This window comes from Schistocerca cancellata, chromosome 4 (assembly GCF_023864275.1).
Source record: "Schistocerca cancellata isolate TAMUIC-IGC-003103 chromosome 4, iqSchCanc2.1, whole genome shotgun sequence".
Taxonomy (NCBI): Eukaryota; Metazoa; Arthropoda; class Insecta; order Orthoptera; family Acrididae; genus Schistocerca; species Schistocerca cancellata.
Genome location: NC_064629.1, coordinates 362,793,633 through 362,812,577, shown reverse-complemented (window position 1 = coordinate 362,812,577; position 18,945 = coordinate 362,793,633). Strand labels below are relative to the sequence as shown.

At 43.8% G+C, this 18,945-nt stretch overlaps 1 protein-coding gene across 2 annotated transcripts in view; it reads left to right on the top strand.

Annotated features, from left to right (window-relative positions):
- Positions 1-18,945, top strand: part of LOC126185143 (solute carrier family 41 member 1-like) — a 560,408-nt gene that overhangs the window by 442,335 nt on the left and 99,128 nt on the right. Inside the window, exon 1 of one of the 2 annotated variants that reach the window (XM_049927986.1) lies at positions 16,099-16,214. The exons of the other annotated variant lie outside the window; for it this stretch is intronic. The gene's annotated coding sequence lies outside the window, so the exon portion shown is untranslated. Of the gene's footprint in view, positions 1-16,098; positions 16,215-18,945 lie in introns of those variants that run through there. 2 annotated transcript variants of the gene reach the window in all.

Below are 18,945 nucleotides of genomic sequence, written 5' to 3'. Positions count from 1 at the left end.
GAGACAATATATGGACTTACAAAGCTGTAAGGCAATTGGAAAAAAGTTTTCGCTCTCGAAAAGGTTTTCCATCCACGTGCTGAAGGTCGCTCAACGGCGAGTGGCTCTGGAAACTGGATATTGGACGAACCAGTAAAAAAACGCGATTAACGGCAAAAAGCACTCTACGGAAATCTCAACATTAACAGCAAATCACCAGTAATATCACTGTTCTCATAATACATCAACAGCTACGTATACACAAATTTGAACTTTAAATGACATGACCAACGTCGTCGTTCTGGACCTGGATTCAAACCCAGCATCTATAGCCATTGCTAACTAAGCTAAGCTTTGTTTGTACCTTATTGAGACCCGATCACTAGACATAAACAGACGTGAAGTATAGACGTTTGCACCAGTATCAGTTATCAATTCAGATCCTGAAAATAAATGACGAAAATGTTTGTGCTGAACTGGGAATCCTGTCATAACAGTTACCTTCCTGGGAACTACCCCCAACGACGTTTAATATGGTATCATTCACAAAGAACAAAGTATGCTCATGTTTAAAATTGAAATGCCATCATGTAACGCTTGTGACAGGGATGCGAACCCAGCACCTAATCGGATTGTTAACGAAGTGCGTAAAATCAGAAGTTAAATATCAAATGTTTTCACCAATAGCAAGATGTTGGAACATTAAATGACGATAGAATTGTTTTTGCCTGACTGGGATTCGAACCCAGCATCTAGCGCCGTCGTTTTCTAGCCAGGAACAGACGATAAATAGCTTTTGTTGGTTCACCAGTAGCGAGATGTGCGCATGTTTAGCTAGACATCACGCGACGAAAAGTTCTGTGCTGGATGGAATTCAAATCCCGCACACATGGTCATGAAGACACTTTAACTATCAAATTCTTTTCCAATAATAGCTAGGAGTGGCATGTTTGTACTTTCAATGATGTGATGGAAAATACTCTGCTGGCTAAAAGTTGAATCCACAACATATCGTCGTTGGTGATCACAACGAACACAACGTCAAACCCAAATCCGTTTTCGCCAGTAGGATGGAGAAGAATGTTTGAACTTGAAAAGATGTAAGGAAACGTTTGATCTTGTAATGTTGTGATAAAAAGCTCATCATGTGGCTGTGAGTTGAAACGAACACCTTACAGCTGACAACGCACAAAGAGACGTTGAAAATGCAACTATTTTTCACTAGTAGTTCGGAGTGCACATGCTAGGGCTTGAAATGAAATAATGAATATTTTTTACTGATCAGGATTCGAAACCAGATATGTGCCTTTCGAGGAGGCCTAGAAGAGTTTGCAATCTTGGGGAACACAGTGAAATCAAATTCGAATCCCAGTCCAGCACCACAATTTTCGTCTCAGTTTCAAATAAAGTAAGAACCTTGTGAACTTACATGGCCATTGGTTCATTAAATGAAGTACGTTTTCTAGTTTACGACGGCTTGCTGGTGACAGAGCCTCTGCCTTCCTGGGTTTCTCCATCTGTAACAGCTCAAACGAATGCCGCTCTGCCCCAGTCGACAGCGAATGGATGTTATCTTTACTGCGGATATTGAACTACGGAGCTTACTGGCGTTCTGCACTTGGCGTTACTAGGGGTGCAGGAGAGTTACTTGTGTGTGTTACAAATCTACGCCTGACGTGAGATGTAAACCTACACGTTTTACACATCAATACCAGATTAATCCACCAGACCACAGAACCCCCTGCCAAGCACATGATTATGAATTGCAGAGTATTCATTTATATGTAGATGCAGATGTCAAGGGACGGGTAACAGGTAGGAGGGCGGGATCTGGGAATGGATAGAAGTGCTGAAGTGCAAAATATAAGCGTGAAATGCTTGCAAAGTATTGCTTACTTAGATGTGTGCCACAGTTCGTTTTATCTTAGGACCGAGAGATAAGGAAGGACTGTTTTCAGAACGAAGAATGGCTTATAGGGAAGGGGAGATCAAAGAATACGGTTTCATAGGTGTTGAGAGGAATGGTTGAAAGTAAAGACAGCAGCAATTAAAAGAGAAAGTGTAGCGTCAATGGAAACCGCTAAATTTGTTTATAAAGTTTTGGGGGAATAGAATAGAAGGGCACTTGCGGCGGTAGTGTCAGAGAGAGAGAGAGTATGAGGGAGAATAGAGGAGATATTAACGACGAGTTAACATAATATTAAATCGTTTGCGTATTGCGTATTATGTGGAGGACGGAGGGTGTATTCATGGATGGAGGAAAAGAGAGAGATCTGTTTGAAATAACAAAAACTACTGTGACAGAGTCCATCTACGGTGATTAGTTTGTAAGTATCTAGACAGGGTATAAATGAAGTCAGAATAGAATATTTAACAAACTGTATATTGAAAAGAAACCCACTTCAATTAAAAAGCCAACTCAAAGGAAAACTAACCCATATTGTATCTTTTCTGTTGCCACGCGATCTTCCACTAGCTCTCAATGAGGAAAAATGACGAAAAAGAAGACATAACAAAACATTTTAAGGACTCTAATGTTTCATCCAGAATCCTTCATTATTTTGTACTTCTATCGTGCGTCTTGGCATAGAATGTATAAGCCGTCGGACGTAACAGCCTGAAGAAGCAACTTCCTCCCAGGCTTCCAGGACGCAGTCCCATAGAGCGTCCGCAGTAGGTTGTTGGTTTAGTGGCCAGTTCTCTGTTAATATTCTGGCGACTTCAGCCCACATGTTTTCCATGGGGTTCATATCAGCCGCCCGTGGCGGCCAGTCCATGACGTTGACGCCAATAGAGGAGAGCCGCTGCTGAACAAATGCAGACTTGTGAATGGGAGAATGGTCCTCTTGTAATGTGACGTCCCCTTCTGCGTACAGCATTCGCACTGACGGAAGCATCACATTTTCCAGTACGTGGGCATACTGCACGCTGTCCAGAGTTCCTTCTATCCTGTGAAGAAATCCCGCCCCTCTCGCAGAAATCCAGCCCCAGCAGGTAACAGATAGCCGGCCACTTCTTCTCGTCGTGGTTACATATTCGCGTCGATGGCGAGTACCTTACGGCCTGTAAACGATTCGTGGACCGTCGTTACTGGTGGAAAACACCTTCTCATCAGTGAAAATGACGTTGTCCCACGACGCCCTCAGATGGAGCTCCGCAAATGCTAGGCGGTATAACACGTTGTCTTCGCTGAGCTCTTGTTTCACGGCGGATCGTCGTGCATGCAGTCCAGCGGCCCTCAGCCTTCGGCGAATCGTGTCACTGGAGCCGGAGAAGTTGGTCTCCCACCACAACTGCTTCACGTTCAGAAAGGGATTTTCTCTGATCCTAGACACTAGGTCCCTGTCTTCCTGCTGTGAACTCACTCTCTTCCTGCCTGAGCCAGGAGCCCTGTTGGTGGTGCCTCTTTCAAGGCAGATCCACCACCATATCGTTGCAGTGGTATGTGCTACGCCATACCGTCTGCCAGCTTCTCTGATGGAACATCCTCCTCCTTCTTCAATGAGAGCGACGACTCTATCTCGAATAGACCTCCCCCAGTGGGCCATTACGGTAGACAGCCTGATGTGTATTTCTGCTTGCCACTCTTATACTGATGCCAGGAGAGGAGGTAGACATATTTACGCCAAACGGAGCGGCAGGGGCAGAGGCATGCGGCGCAACCGTGCTGGCTCATACCGGGCTGTTGGTCCACCAACGCCACAGCCAGCTCGCTCACTTCCGTCTCGCCTCGGCCAGCCTGGCTGGCCCGTAGCTCGCGAGCCGCGGCTAATACAGACCCGGGCCGCAAGGCCACGATCACCCCTTGAAGGATCAAAAGTTACACCTAACCTACCCAAGTCCGTAGGTAAACTAGCGCAGCTACAGCTATTATGCTATAACGTGTGCAGGTACACCTACAGTTGACGATTCATTCAAATATTTGACGAACAATACGTTCAAAAATACTTTCATTTTAAACATAGCTACCACAAAATATGTCACCTAGCTAGCAATAGCATGACGCAGGAAACTATTCTTTCTTGTAAGCGCTCTGCATTAGATGCAGCCTTAAGAAAACGTGTATTCAACCACGACAACTAAGCGGAATGTAAAAGTAAGCAGCTTCTCCAAATAATAGTATATGCGTAGTATATAATACACGTTTTGTGCACTTATAACATGTACTCAGTGTCTCTGAAACACGACGGAAATTACTTTCTGCTGAGGCACTTCATTTACATCTCAATGATACACGACTACTAGAGAACATTGCTCTTTACGGCAGTCAATCCACTTGTAAATTAACACCATGATATCGCAGATATTAGGCAACACGTTACTAGGGATGAGAAAGGCCTTAAGGTTTGCAACTAAACATGCTACTCCTAGCTACTAGTGAATAAGAATTTGATTATTAACGTGTCTTCATAACCATGTGTGTGGCATTCGACTCTCAGTCAGCATAGACGTTTCCATCGCCTTATTTCTAGTTAAACGTGTGCACATCTCGCCAATGGTGGACCAACATTGGACATCTCTCGTCTGTTACTGGCTAGACAACGACGGCGGTAGGCACCGGGTTCGAATCCCGGTCAGGCAATACAACTTCAGTCGTCATTTAAGGTTCCAACCTCACTACTGGTGACAAACTGTGATATCTACATTCTGGTTTTACGTACGTATTCAACAATCCGATTAGGTGCTGGGTTCGCATCCTTGTCACCAGCATTACATGATGGCATTTAAATTTTAAACATGTGCATCCTTTGTTCCTTGACAATGCAAAAATATACAACGTCTTTCGAGGTTAATTACCAAGAAGGTAATTGTCATGTTAGGGTTCCTGGTTTCGTACAAACATTATCGTCATTTACGTTCAAGTTGAGAATTGATAACTGATACTGGTGCAAACGTCAATATTTGACGTCTGTTTCTGCTTAGTGATCGAGCCTCGATAAGGCACAAAGCTTTGCTTGGTTAACAATGGCTTTACGTTCTCGGTTTGCATCCGGATCCAGAACGAAGACATTGGTCATGTCATTTAAAGTACAACTTTGTGTACAAGTAACTGTTGATGAGTAATGTGAACAATGATATTACTTGTGATTCGCTGTTAATGTTGGGATTTCCGTAGAGTGCTTGCCGCCGTTAATCACGTTTTCTTTTAACTGCTTAGTATTACATAAAGTTGATGCGAAACCACTCCCCGTTGAACGTTGAATGACGTTCAGTATGTGTTGGGTAAACCTTTTAGACAGCAAAGAACTTGTTTCCAATTGCCATACAACTTTATAAATCCATATACTGTCTCAAATATTTAATTGTGCCTAAGGATTACTGTACGATTTATGTGAGAAAATTAGTTGTCCCATAACGTTTGAAATGTCACTTATTGTAATTAAGTTTAGCTTACAAACGTTAAGGACTGTCTGATCTCTTCTGTATTATCGTGATGTTACTTTACATCTGGATGGACTGTCACAAAGACCGGTGTTCTCTAGTAGTCTCTAGCGGTACCCATTGTGTATCTTACAACGACTGTACTGTGGAGGGTTGCGACGATGTGCAACACAGATATGCTATGTTGGTTGCAGCAGCCTACACGTTGGAATTCAGGCGTGACCCACTTTTTTTGCTGTCGAGTGTACAAACCGTATGTTTGCAACAGAACAAACATAAGAATTCGGCCCACTCACAAAAATTTAGTCGCAACACCCATGTCATTAATGCAGTATTTTCTAAGTCTGCAACAGGCAAGCATGCAGTTCTTCAGTGATACACCAGCCAAACAAACTTTTTGTTCAATTACTTATTTGTGGGAAACATGGGAAATTTGAGTTGGAGACAGGTGCCTCTGTTCAAATGTGTGTGAAATCTTATGAGACTTAACTGCTAAGGTCATCAGTCCCTAAGCTTATACACTACTTAACCTAAATTATCCTAAGGACAAACACATACACCCATGCCCGAGGGAGGACTCGAACCTCCGCCGGGACCAGCCACACAGTCCACGACTGCAGCGCCCTAGACCGCTCGGCTAATTCCGCGCGGCACAGGTGCCTCTGTCACATAGCTAAATCGTCACACATCTGATCTGTTAGGCTCCCCACGCCTGTCTAAAACTAGCACGCAACTGATGGCTTATAATGGACAAGACAGTCCTGTTCGTCCGCCGCTCGTGGTCTCGCGGTAGCGTTCTCGCTTCCCGAGCACTTGGTCCCGGGTTCGATTCCCGGCGGGGTCAGGGATTTTCACCTGCCTCGAGATGACTGGGTGTTTGTGTTGTCCTCATCATTTCATCATCATCCAGAAAAGTGGCGAAATTGGACTGAGCAAAGATTGGGTAATTGTACGGGCGCTGATAACCACGCAGTTGAGCGCCCCACAAACCAAACGTCATCAACATCATCACAGTCCTGTTCTCGGAACATGTACTTTGCCTGCCATGTATCGCTCGCATACGCTGACAGTGACGTTTATAGTGCTACAATAACGTGATTGTGAGAACATATTTTGTCTTGATACATTTGATTTGTTTGGCTTTAACATTCAGGACAATGTATTGTCAGTGTCTGCATTCAAGGCAAAGAAGAGTGTAGCTAAAAGAATTCCCGGGACTCTTTTCTGAAGGTTTACGCAAGGTTAACAGTTTTGTTGCACGTATTACGGTGAAAGACAGTGCTCAGCCGAAATTTTGCCAGGCCAGAACTGTTCCCATTGCATCACGGGACAAAGTCACTGCTGAACTTAAAGCATTGCAAGATAGCGGAGTTACTGCGCCCATATCAGCTAATCAGTTGGCAAGTCCACTGGTTTTGCTCCCCAAACCTTCAGGCCGCATTCGCCTCTGTGTTGACTTTAAGTCTACAGTCAACCCACAAACTGTCATTGATACTTATCCATTGCCACGCCCAGAGGATATCATGGACAAATTAGGCGCTGGACGCTACTTTTCAAAAATTGGTTTGCTCGACGCAAATCTTCAACTCCCACTCAATGAAGAATCTCAAAAATTGTGTGTAGTAAATACTCATTTGAGTTTGTTTAAATACACTCCTGGAAATGGAAAAAAGAACACATTGACACCGGTGTGTCAGACCCACCATACTTGCTCCGGACACTGCGAGAGAGCTGTACAAGCAATGATCACACGCACGGCACAGCGGACACACCAGGAACCGCGGTGGTGGCCGTCGAATGGCGCTAGCTGCGCAGCATTTGTGCACCGCCGCCGTCAGTGTCAGCCAGTTTGCCGTGGCATACGGAGCTCCATCGCAGTCTTTAACACTGGTAGCATGCCGCGACAGCGTGGACGTGAACCGTATGTGCAGTTGACGGACTTTGAGCGAGGGCGTATAGTGGGCATGCGGGTGGCCGGGTGGACGTACCGCCGAATTGCTCAACACGTGGGGTGTGAGGTCTCCACAGTACATCGATGTTGTCGCCAGTGGTCGGCGGAAGGTGCACGTGCCCGTCGACCTGGGACCGGACCGCAGCGACGCACGGATGCACGCCAAGACCGTAGGATCCTACGCAGTGCCGTAGGGGACCGCACCGCCACTTCCCAGCAAATTAGGGACACTGTTGCTCCTGGGGTATCGGCGAGGACCATACGCAACCGTCTCCATGAAGCTAGGCTACGGTCCCGCATACCGTTAGGCCGTCTTCCGCTCACGCCCCAACATCGTGCAGCCCGCCTCCAGTGGTGTCGCGACAGGCGTGAATGCAGGGACGAATGGAGACGTGTCGTCTTCAGCGATGAGAGTCGCTTCTGCCTTGGTGCCAATGATGGTCGTATGCGTGTTTGGCGCCGTGCAGGTGAGCGCCACAATCAGGACTGCATACGACCGAGGCACACAGGGCCAACACCCGGCATCATGGTGTGGGGAGCGATCTCCTACACTGGCCGTACACCACTGGTGATCGTCGAGGGGACACTGAATAGTGCACGGTACGTCCAAACCGTCATCGAACCCATCGTTCTACCATTCCTAGACCGGCAAGGGAACTTGCTGTTCCAACAGGACAATGCACGTCCGCATGTATCCCGTGCCACCCAACGTGCTCTAGAAGGTGTAAGTCAACTACCCTGGCCAGCAAGATCTCCGGATCTGTCCCCCATTGAGCATGTTTGGGACTGGATGAAGCGTCGTCTCACGCGGTCTGCATGTCCAGCACGAACGCTGGTCCAACTGAGGCGCCAGGTGGAAATGGCATGGCAAGCCGTTCCACAGGACTACATCCAGCATCTCTACGATCGTCTCCATGGGAGAATAGCAGCCTGCATTGCTGCGAAAGGTGGATATACACTGTACTAGTGCCGACATTGTGCATGCTCTGTTGCCTGTGTCTATGTGCCTGTGGTTCTGTCAGTGTGATCATGTGATGTATCTGACCCCAGGAATGTGTCAATAAAGTTTCCCCTTCCTGGGACAATGAATTCACGGTGTTCTTATTTCAATTTCCAGGAGTGTATTTACGTTTGCCTTTTGGTAGTGCTTCCCCACCCGCCATTTTCCAACGGTATTTGGAACAGCTGACTGCACAAGTGCCAAACTGTTCAAACTATTTGGACGATTTTGTAGTAGCACTTCGTATACCTGAAGAACATAGTGCAATTTTACGTGCTTTGTTTAGTGTGTTATATGATGCAGGACTAAAGTGTAGACTGTAAAAGTGTGATTTTTTTAAACCTGAGTTGCAGTATCTTGGTCATGTCATAGACAGTCAAGGTGTACATCCTCTTCAATCTCATTTGTTAGCCATATGAGACTTGCCAATTCCTCGCAATATGACAGAATTGCAGTCAGTTTTAGGGAAAATGAACTATTGTGCTCTGTTCATACCGAATGCGGCACAAATCGCAGCTCCATTGCATCGCTTGCGTCACAAGAATTTCCCCTTTGTTTGGACAGATGAGTGCCAAGTAACTTTTCAAAAACTTAAAGATGCATTGCTCAGTGATCGATGCTTAGCTCACTTTGATCCTGAGAAGCCAGTTGTATTCCAAGTTGACGCTTCCTCTTACGGAATCGGTGCAGTGCTTTCGCACAGAATTGGTGATAAAGACAGGCCTATCACTTTCGCATCGAAAGTGTTGTTCAAAGCTCAGTGTAATTATCCACAAATTGAAAAAGAAGCTTTGGCTATTGTGTATGGTGTCACCAAATTTCACCACTATTTGTATGGCAGAAAATTCTACTTAGTAACGGATCACAAGCCTTTGCAAGTCATCCGACAAAACTAATTCCTGTACTAACTGTCCAAAAATTGCAAAGATGGGCTTTTTTATTATCTCAATACCAGTACGAGATTGTGTACCGTCTGACAGCTCAACATTGTAATGCAGATGCACTTTCATGTCTTCCGATTGGGTCAGATACAGACTTTGACGTTTCTGCTACATCTTGTCGTCATATCGATGTTCAGGATTCTGAATTGCTTCAGTCTTTTCCATTGAACTATAAGAAAATTGTACAGGCCACGGAATGTGATTCAGATTTGAACGTTTTGCTAACATACATTCGCACATCTTGGCCTCGTTCCTAACACAGCGTAAAGAACTCTGTAGTGCGCCGATACTTTACCCGTCGGCATAGCCTCGCTTAACAGAAAGGTGCGATTCTTGTTCAAAATGACAGTGGACAATCACGTGTGTTGATTCCGAATGCTTTGCACAAAGAAGTGTTACAGTTACATCACCAAGGACACTGGGGGATTGTTCATACGAAACAGCGCGTCGACACTGTACTTGGCAGGGTATGGACGCCCACATAGAACTCATGATGACAGTGTCACGCGTGAACGGAAAATCAGTCCACTCCACCACAAAAATTCTTTGCTTGGCCTAAGTCGCAATCGTCATGGCAAAGTGTGCGCAAAGACTTTGCGGGACCTTTTCGGAACACTCGCTGGTTGATTGTGGTTGACTCGTATAGCAAGTTTCCTTTTGCTGTGCCAATGAATTCGAGAACGTCTCGTAGCACAATTCAGGTATTGTCATCGATTTTTTGCCTCGAAGGTTTACCTGAAGTAATAGTGTCAGACAACGGCCCTCAGTTGACGTCAAATGAATTTGAAACATGCTGTGAACGCAATGGCATACAGCATCTAACTACTGTACCGTTCCCTTCACAGTCAAGCGGCGAAGTAGAACGTTTCGTCAGGACCTTCACCAGCTGATGGTCAAAATTAACTCTGCACCCACTAGGGATCAAGCATTGCAACTGTTTCTCGCCTCATATCGTTCGCACCCACGAGATGGACCATCGCCGGCGGAATTGCTTCACGGCCGCCGCCATCGGACATCCGTCCACCTGCTCCACCCTCCTCGGCATTCGGCGCCTAAGGAAGGCCGCAAGTATCGCTTCGCGCCGCATGGTATTGTCTTTTATAGGGTTTTTAGCGGCAGCAGACGGTGGGCGCGAGACGAGATAGTTCGTCGACTTGGCGCTTGCATATATCATATTCCAGGTCCAAATGGCTTGCAACGCCATCAAAATCAACTTCGCCTCTGTCATGTCCACGATGATATTGCAGTGTCTCTCCCCCAGATTCGCGGGTACAGAAGACAGTGCGGCCACAGCAGCCGCCAGAGGGTGTCATCACGACATTGCGGGACGACCCCATGGAGACGGAGCCTTCGCCTCCTCCGCCTCCTCTCGTCCTACCCATGGAGCTGGACCCGCCCACGCCGCAGCAGTCGCCGCCTTCTTCATCTGGTTCATGGCAGCAGGAGTTGGACGCACACCCTTCTGGTCATTTTCTAGAGGACGTTTCCGTCAGAGCGAAGACCGGATGGCGGGGTACGACCAGAAGCTTGATGTTCCCTGCAGCCACAGCTTCTGGTCCAGCGACGCTCCCACGCTCCTGCATCCCCCGCTGTGGTCGCACTGCCTACACGACGACTGTCCGTCGCTTTGGGGGGGGGGGGGGGGGAATGTCCCGGCATATTCACAAGCGTCGGCATGAAGACGAAGAACGCAAGAGAAGAGAAGGCTGTGAGACGACGTCAGCCAATAGCACGCTGGCTAGAACATCACCACGATAGGAGCGGCTTCTAGACAAGGTGAATATAAGCGCCACTGCTGCCAGCCTCGGAGCACACAGTACCAGACTGGGACTCACAGATTGGCACAGTACTCATACAGTACTAGATGGACATTAGTAGCACAAGACTAGACCGAGCCCAGCAGAGAGCACTTCCATAGCAGTGATGTGTGATCCAAATCGAGTGCTTGCATGGACCTTGTATACAGCAAAAGACATTGACTGTTTGCATGTCGCCCTTCACTTGTGACACTGTTGTGAAATCAAAGTTAAATATTGACAATCTGCTTATTTGTAATAAAAACTATTAAAGTGATTTTGCTTGAATTGTATAGATATCTGAGAATGTAGCATCCTTAAGGCACCGTATAAGTGAGGACTGGGCAGCACCCCACAAACATAAGACAACAAATGTCTGGCACAATTGTTAGATCGGTTACTGCTGCTACAATGGCTGGTTATCAAGATTTAAGTGAGTTTGGATGTGGTGTTATAGTCGGCGCACGAGCAATGGGACACAGAATCTCTGAGTTAGTATGAAGTGGGGATTTTCCCATGTGACCATTTCACGAGTGTACCGTGAATATCAGGAATCGGGTAAAACATCAAATCTCCGACATCACTGTGGCCAGAAGAAGATCCTGCAAGAATGGGACCAACGACGATTGAAGAGAATCGTTCAGTGTTACATAAGTGCAACCCTTCCACAAATTGCTGCAGATTTCAATGCTGGGCCAACAAGTCTCAGAGTGCAAACCATTCAACGAAACATCATCGATATGAACTTTTGGAGCCAAACGCCCATTCATGTACCCAAAGGCCCACTCATGTACGGTTGATGACTGCATGACACAAAGCTTTATGCCTTGTGTGGACCCATCAACACCAGCTTTGGACTGTTGATGACTGAAAACATGTTGCCTGGTTGGACGAACCTCGTTTCAAATTTTATCAAGCAGTGGACGTCTACAAGTATGGAGACAATCTCATGAATCCATGGACCCTGCATGTCAGCAAGCCCAGTGGAATTGGGCAATTCCAGCAGGACAATGCGACACCCCACACATGCAGGATTCCTATAGGGTGGCTCCAAGAACACTCTTTTGAGTTTAAAAACTTCCGCTGGTCACCAAGGTTGCCGGACATGAACGTTATTGAGCATATCTGGGATGCCTTGCAATGTGTGGTTCAGAAGAGATCTCGACCCCCTCGTACTCTTAAGAATTTATGGACAGCCCTGCAGGGTTTGTGGTGTCAATTCCCTCCAGCACTACTTCAAACATTAGTTGAATCCATACCACATCGCGTTTTGGCACTTCTGCGTCCTTACAGGGGCCCTGCACATTATTCGGCAGCTGTACCAGTTTCTTTGGCTCTCCAGTGTATGTCGGTGTTGTTTGTTAGAATGCTGTGCGCTGTGCAAGTTGATGTTTGTTAGGCTATATAACCATAACTACTAGTAGGATAGGCAGTAAACAAATTCTGCATGACATTAGAACAATATTCTGCCTCAATGCAGTCAAATTAAGATATATACTGTTCCTATATAGCTGTAGGAGAAATAACAAGCTGCCACTAACATATTATTAATCTTGTAAAAACAGTTTTGTGGAATAAAACTAGACTTTTTTGAGTAGTGGACCCATTAATTTTGTGTAATTGGGTAATATGCTTGATCTGTTTCTGTTGTGTGTTCACACTGTTTGATTTTGCTTGCTTACTTTATATTATATTTATGTTACATTCATATTATTACATTTACAATGATGTGTTCATTTATGTAACTACTTAACAACGTTGGGTACAGATTAAATGTGGATTCTAGAACGATATCTATCCATGGACTATTCTGATTACTTCTACTTTTAATTAATTCATTGATAATAAGATACAAATTACAATCTTTGATTAATGTTCATGTGAGTAGTTGTGTATGTTTAATGTGTTTTGTGTGTCTATTTTATGTCAGTGTTGTCACTGTCACTCATTTCATCATCATTTCTAGAGCTACTTGAGCCATCTATGTCAGATGGTCTTTGTCTTCTGTGTCTTCTGTATTGATGAGTCTGCTTGTATGTCATGTTCCGCCTTTGAGATGTTGTTGGCGATTGTATTCAACTATGTCCATGTATGTATGTTCCTAAATGTTTCGTATAGCGTTGTTTCCATTATGTGTACTATGTTATTACATAATTGTCTGCATCTAATGCATTTCAAAAGGAAGTGTTCTGTGAAACTAATTTCCCCACATGTGCAACAATTGCTTTTTAAGTGCGACATGAGCTGCAAGTACGTTAGGTAAGGGCTGTATATACAGTGTATCGACTGATGTGGCGCCGAACGCCCAAGATAGTCTAAATAGCACACTGCTCTGAACTGCCTAACGATGATCCTGTTCACGATGAGAGCGAGTCCGTGTGCCCATATACTAGCTACAAAACTCAATACCGACTCGAAAAGCGCACAGAGGTACATTCTTATGTGTGTAAGTGGTAGTCTGTATCATGTCGAATTTAATGTTGCTAGATTTTGAAGTATACTTTTGGCTTTGTTTGTGATTAGCCGTATGTGTTTGTCGAAGTTATGTCGTTCATCAATGTGTGCCCCAAGATATATAGTTACTACTTAGCATTTTATCGTTGTATTGTTTATTTTAATTGCTGGGTGTCTTTATAGTGATCCTTTAAGCATTATGTATGCTGTTTTTTGTGCTGCTATGGATAATTTGTTTTTGTTGCACCTTTGTTGTATTGTGTGTAAAATACCGCTGCCCTTGTTTTCCAACATTCATCTTGTCTTGGTTGATATCACAACTAACAGGGCATGAGCATACAGAACGATCCTGTCTGAACGTTCATCTCCCTCGATTAAATTCAAGAGCAGTTCAGTTGTGATATCTCAGTAGCTGGGCCTGCAAATAGAGCCTTGTGGACATCGTTTGGTAATTCTTTTTACATCCTTGCATTTGCCCTTTTGCCGCTCAGCCACTCTGTTCCTACAATAGTCTCGAAGACTATTGTACAGGGATCTGAATACCTGTAGTTCTCGAAATCGTAAAAACATTGCTCACCAGCAAAGATGCCAGCAATGTCAATACAAATCGCAACTGCATACATCTGTAGTGTCTGTTCTACAATTTGAGAAGCTCACTTAATTGCATCATCACTAGATTTTTCTGGTCTAAAGCCAGATTTGTGCTTACTAAAGCCATGGCGTTCCCTGTGAGCTCCTCATGGACCTTACCCAATGTATTATACAAGCAAATTGTTCGGTACGGTTTTGGGTCTGGTGGATCCCAATCTGCAACTTTTTTAATAATTACTCCTATAGTTATGTACAATAAATGAAATGATATTAGTGAAATAATTCTCAGAAATGCTGAACTGCAGCCTGATTAATGTTTTAACTAACGAAAATTTGTGCCAGACACTGACTAGAACCTGGATTTCCTAATTTTAACAAGTAATCGTTCGTCTGATAGTAATCTGAGAAGAACAAGTGACTATGAAAGTTTGGGTCAAGGCCTGGAGGCACATTCTGGCAGCCTAATGGTTAGGGTGACTGCTCACGGAAAACAAGACTTCCGGTTTCGAGTCCTGGCTGACTCTTACCTTTTGTATACTGTGTTGTTCTGGTACATCGCGCTAAAGGCTAGTCCCAGGCAACTATCTGTCGGTACACATGCGAAAGATTGTATGATGCGGGCCAGAAATTTGTGCAGTACAAGATACACACAGATCTGAAAAATAGAGTTGGAGATTTGGGCAAATTTGCTCAAATGTTCGATGTTTGTCTGCCTTTTGTTGTTTTTAGTTTATTCATTTATTATTATCTTTAATAGCAATTTGTACTGATATCGGTTTGTAATTTCCTCAGATTGTCTGATGATGCATCACATGTGAAGATTAAACAAACCTATCTTGTGTAACCAAGACTGTTTTTTCTGTACAAAAGGATCTATTACAGTTGCTGTACCATCGCCACCACGGAAATTATGGAGTGGAGTGATCTTAACATCTTACTCCGTAATATTTGGCTGTGGAAGACGCAACACTTGCACCATTTTGCCAGTGCCCTTTTATTGTTATCCATATACTCTTTTTACTGTAGTTTCCACAGTTTGTAGAAGCTCACGAGAGAGTGAGATAAACTGAAATAAAAAATTCTTTGCTCGCTTAACATACACGAGGAAACGGCAATACAAACAACATCGGACATCTTGACAAATCAGTCGTCTATCAAAATTTCTCTCACGTACGCCAAACCCCACACTGCCAAATAATTTGGTAAACTAGTTAAATATGACATATTATTTGATCGTTTACAAGGACTTTATGTGAGGTGTGAGCGTGAATGGATTTTTACGTCCCCATGTACATTCACAAATAATTTCACCACTTGTCGGGTTCACCCAGTAACTCATGAAGTAAATTATTATGTGAAAACTACCGCCAAATGGAGCCACTGTCTTCACAATTTAGATCGTTTTCTTCCACCTCTGGCATTTCGTTTGCACTTTTTTCAAGTTGCAAACACAAGCCACAGTAGAATTTCCTACATGACGACTTGATGTCCTGAAGTTTGAACTAAGAGTATAACGGCTTACCGCTGAAATTTTTCCCCAGATCAATGGCAGGCCTCCTGTAGAATGAAACTCTGCGATGAGTTGTTGCATGCTCAGTTATTTGCGCAAAAACTGCACAAAAAAGTCACTGCATGGATACTAGCCGTTAAAGAATAGTGAAAATGAAAAAATAAAATCTCTCAAAACAGTTTTTGTGGCTGGGAATATCTCGTTTCAGTACCGAAATTGAAGCTTCTGTACGGATATGATACGTCACAATATAAGCTATAGACACAGTTGTCTATAGTTTTATGCGTAGTTACGTGACGACAGGAAGGGCATCCGGCCACTCCTTCAATTAACCGTGCCAACTCCAACAGTAACGATGCCGACCCTGCGAAAACTGCGGGACAAAGGCACAAGCTAAAGAAGAGTTTTAAGCGGTAGTTATGTGGGAGGAACATCCTTGGTCAGATAGAAAGCTGAGAGAGGATAGTTCTGCAGAAGTGGCTATCTTTGGCGCAAGTTGGTCCGGTGGTAGATGGTGTGAGGTGCCGGTTTCTTGTACGGTGTATGAAATGTGATCACCGGTGTGTAAGAGCGTGCCATATGCTGGTCATTGGCATCGCTTATAGTTGAGGTATGAAGCTTCTCAGCAAAACTTAATTTGTTTTATTGCACGCCAATACATGTGCTGGTTATTGTAGTATGCTTTCCTGATTCTGTAATAAACCGACCGTTGTTTGTCCCACTAATACCCAAACAGAATACATGAAGATGTCTTTCCAGCAATACCTTTTCATAGATAACTACCTTAACATAAACCTGAGCATCAGACGTATTGTTAATGATTTGCGCAATGGTCGTAATGTACGCTGCGTGGGTGCAGTATGGTAACGAGTGTGGTTGTATCTCCTAACATGAATTATTTCCATTGTAAAACAATGTTAAGTTACAATCAATCAGTGTGAATTAATTACCTGATACTTCAATAAACGCCTATATTGCGGAGTGTCGTATCAAGCAGAAAGGAAATAGTCATGAATCACATTTCTTTAGTTCACATTTTAAAAGGTTTACGTGACGAAGGAAACTTTCATATGACGTACTTGCCTCAAGCTTCACGACAGTACGTCAAAACAAATATTTTTTTCTGTCACCTAATTCCAAACGTATTCCGTTTAATTTATGCACTGCTAGAATTACTCAGCGACTGTAATGTCAGTTTCATTATAATGGGTACAATATGCTTCGCCTAAAATGTGGCCACACAGTGTACAGAAGACTTATAGTGAAAATAGATACTTAAAAATCTGCAGACAGACCTACTGCACAAGGGATGTAAAACTGTGGTATTATTCAGTCTATATGAAAGCCACAGTTCACTGCAGGCGTTTGTTTGCATTTTTTTTTGTGTGGTCATAGATAGGAGATTCATATTTATGAACAAATAGCAAAATACGATCGTACGGAATTCTTTAAATGTGTGACTACCGACACATCAAAATTACAGGTATTGTTTTCAGCAGCCAAAATAAACAATCGGTTCATTGGTGAAATATATATATATATATATACACACACCTGAAATGTATTGCACACAGAAGAGAGTATGCACTACAAAAGAATTCAGATAAATGAATGTTGACAGTGAAGATTTGAATAGAGTTCCCAAGGCTCTATTAAGCCCGAAAGAATTGCGTGTACCACTATATATGATTCTAGCTCTCACTTCAGTGGAGCTCAATAGATGCTCTATTTGCAAGACATCCCTAGCCTCATTTTAATATACATCTTAAGTATAAGAAGTGCGAATTTGAAGATTTAGTGACATAAATAATAATATGTGCCAATGTTTGTTATGAAAACTGTGTTTAGTAGTGGCTAAAATGAGTTCTGTTTATTTTGATGGTATATGGCAGCTGGCTAACTCTAGAGCTTTCCTGGCCACTCATTTCATTTCTGAGGATTTGCCCCCAATAATTCACTTATTTAAACTCAAGAACTTTAATGAATTGTTCTAGAGTTCCATATCATTTCATCAGACTCTTCTTCATATACACTTGTTGTAGAAAGCTGTTTAGAACACAGAGCTCCCAGATCCACTTGTGAAGGTAGGAGGACACTTTTATTCTGCTGTATGCAGGGACTCCTTTGAAGTCGGGCAATTATTTATCCAGTTCTGCAGCAACAAATGCCTGTTGGGAATTTAAGAATTTGTTGTGATGGAAAATAAATTATGAAGAGTGAACTAATATAATCATTTACTCACTTAAGTCAGTCGTTATAAACCAGCTAAGAGTTGCTTTATGGAATGTGGGCTACTACTAGAGCAGGATGTGCCAATTTGTGTATGACACATTGTAACTGCTGTCAGGTGTCAGAGGACCTTCCATCTTGTGTTTTTTTAAGTATGTGAGCTGTAGTGTAAAAGTAGCAACTTGTTTTAGTATTTCTTTTCAGATTGGTTGCCTTATCATGCGTCTTAGTTTTCGTGCAAGTAGGTGACCAGTCATTATTGTCTTGCTGATAGTTATTTTAGGCCCAGTATCCTTCTGTGATAGATATTAGGGTCCTGTAATTGCACTTTTTGTCTGCCATATACTACCGTCAACATTAATCTTATTTACTAGTTACTCAATCTGGTTGAAAGTCTTGTATCTGGAGTATGTAATGATGGGATGATTGTTGTTAAATGTTGATGGACTGTGTTATCAGCCTACATTTCATGTCTTCAAACAGCAGTTGAAGCAAATTTACTTCCCTTTCAATACAAGTCACCTGCAGCCATATAATACTCCTTTCAGTGAGTCAGAATTCTTCAGTACCTGAACCCTTTGCACTGACACGGCACCAGGGTCAGGCTACATCCACAGCCAAATGCTCAGACACCTACTGGTGGAATGCCAGAGGACATCATTGCCATTTTCAGCTGTATCTGGAGTGAGGGTGAGTTTTCATCTCAATCGAGAGACAGTGTGAGCATTCAGTACTGAAACCAGGTCAACACTGCACTGAGTGGGACAGCAATTGTCTAATTAGTCTCACTGATGTTCTCTGCAAGTTGATTGAATGTATGGTGTGCCAGCAGCTGTATTGGTAGCTTGAGGCTTGGGTTCTTTTGGCTTCATCCTAGGGCATTTTTCGCTAAGACAGTTTTACTGCAATTTGGTCTGCTTGGAGCCTGCTATCCAGATAGCTTTTGCCTAGTGTCAGTACCTTATCACTGACTTCTTCAACTTGCAGAAGGCTTATGATCCCACCTGGCATCATCACATCTGTGTTACCTTCGTGACTGGGTTTCCAGGTTCCCTCCCAATGTTTTTCTACTAGCTCCTAATGGTCTAGCTGCAGCTGTGGGGTCTACAGTG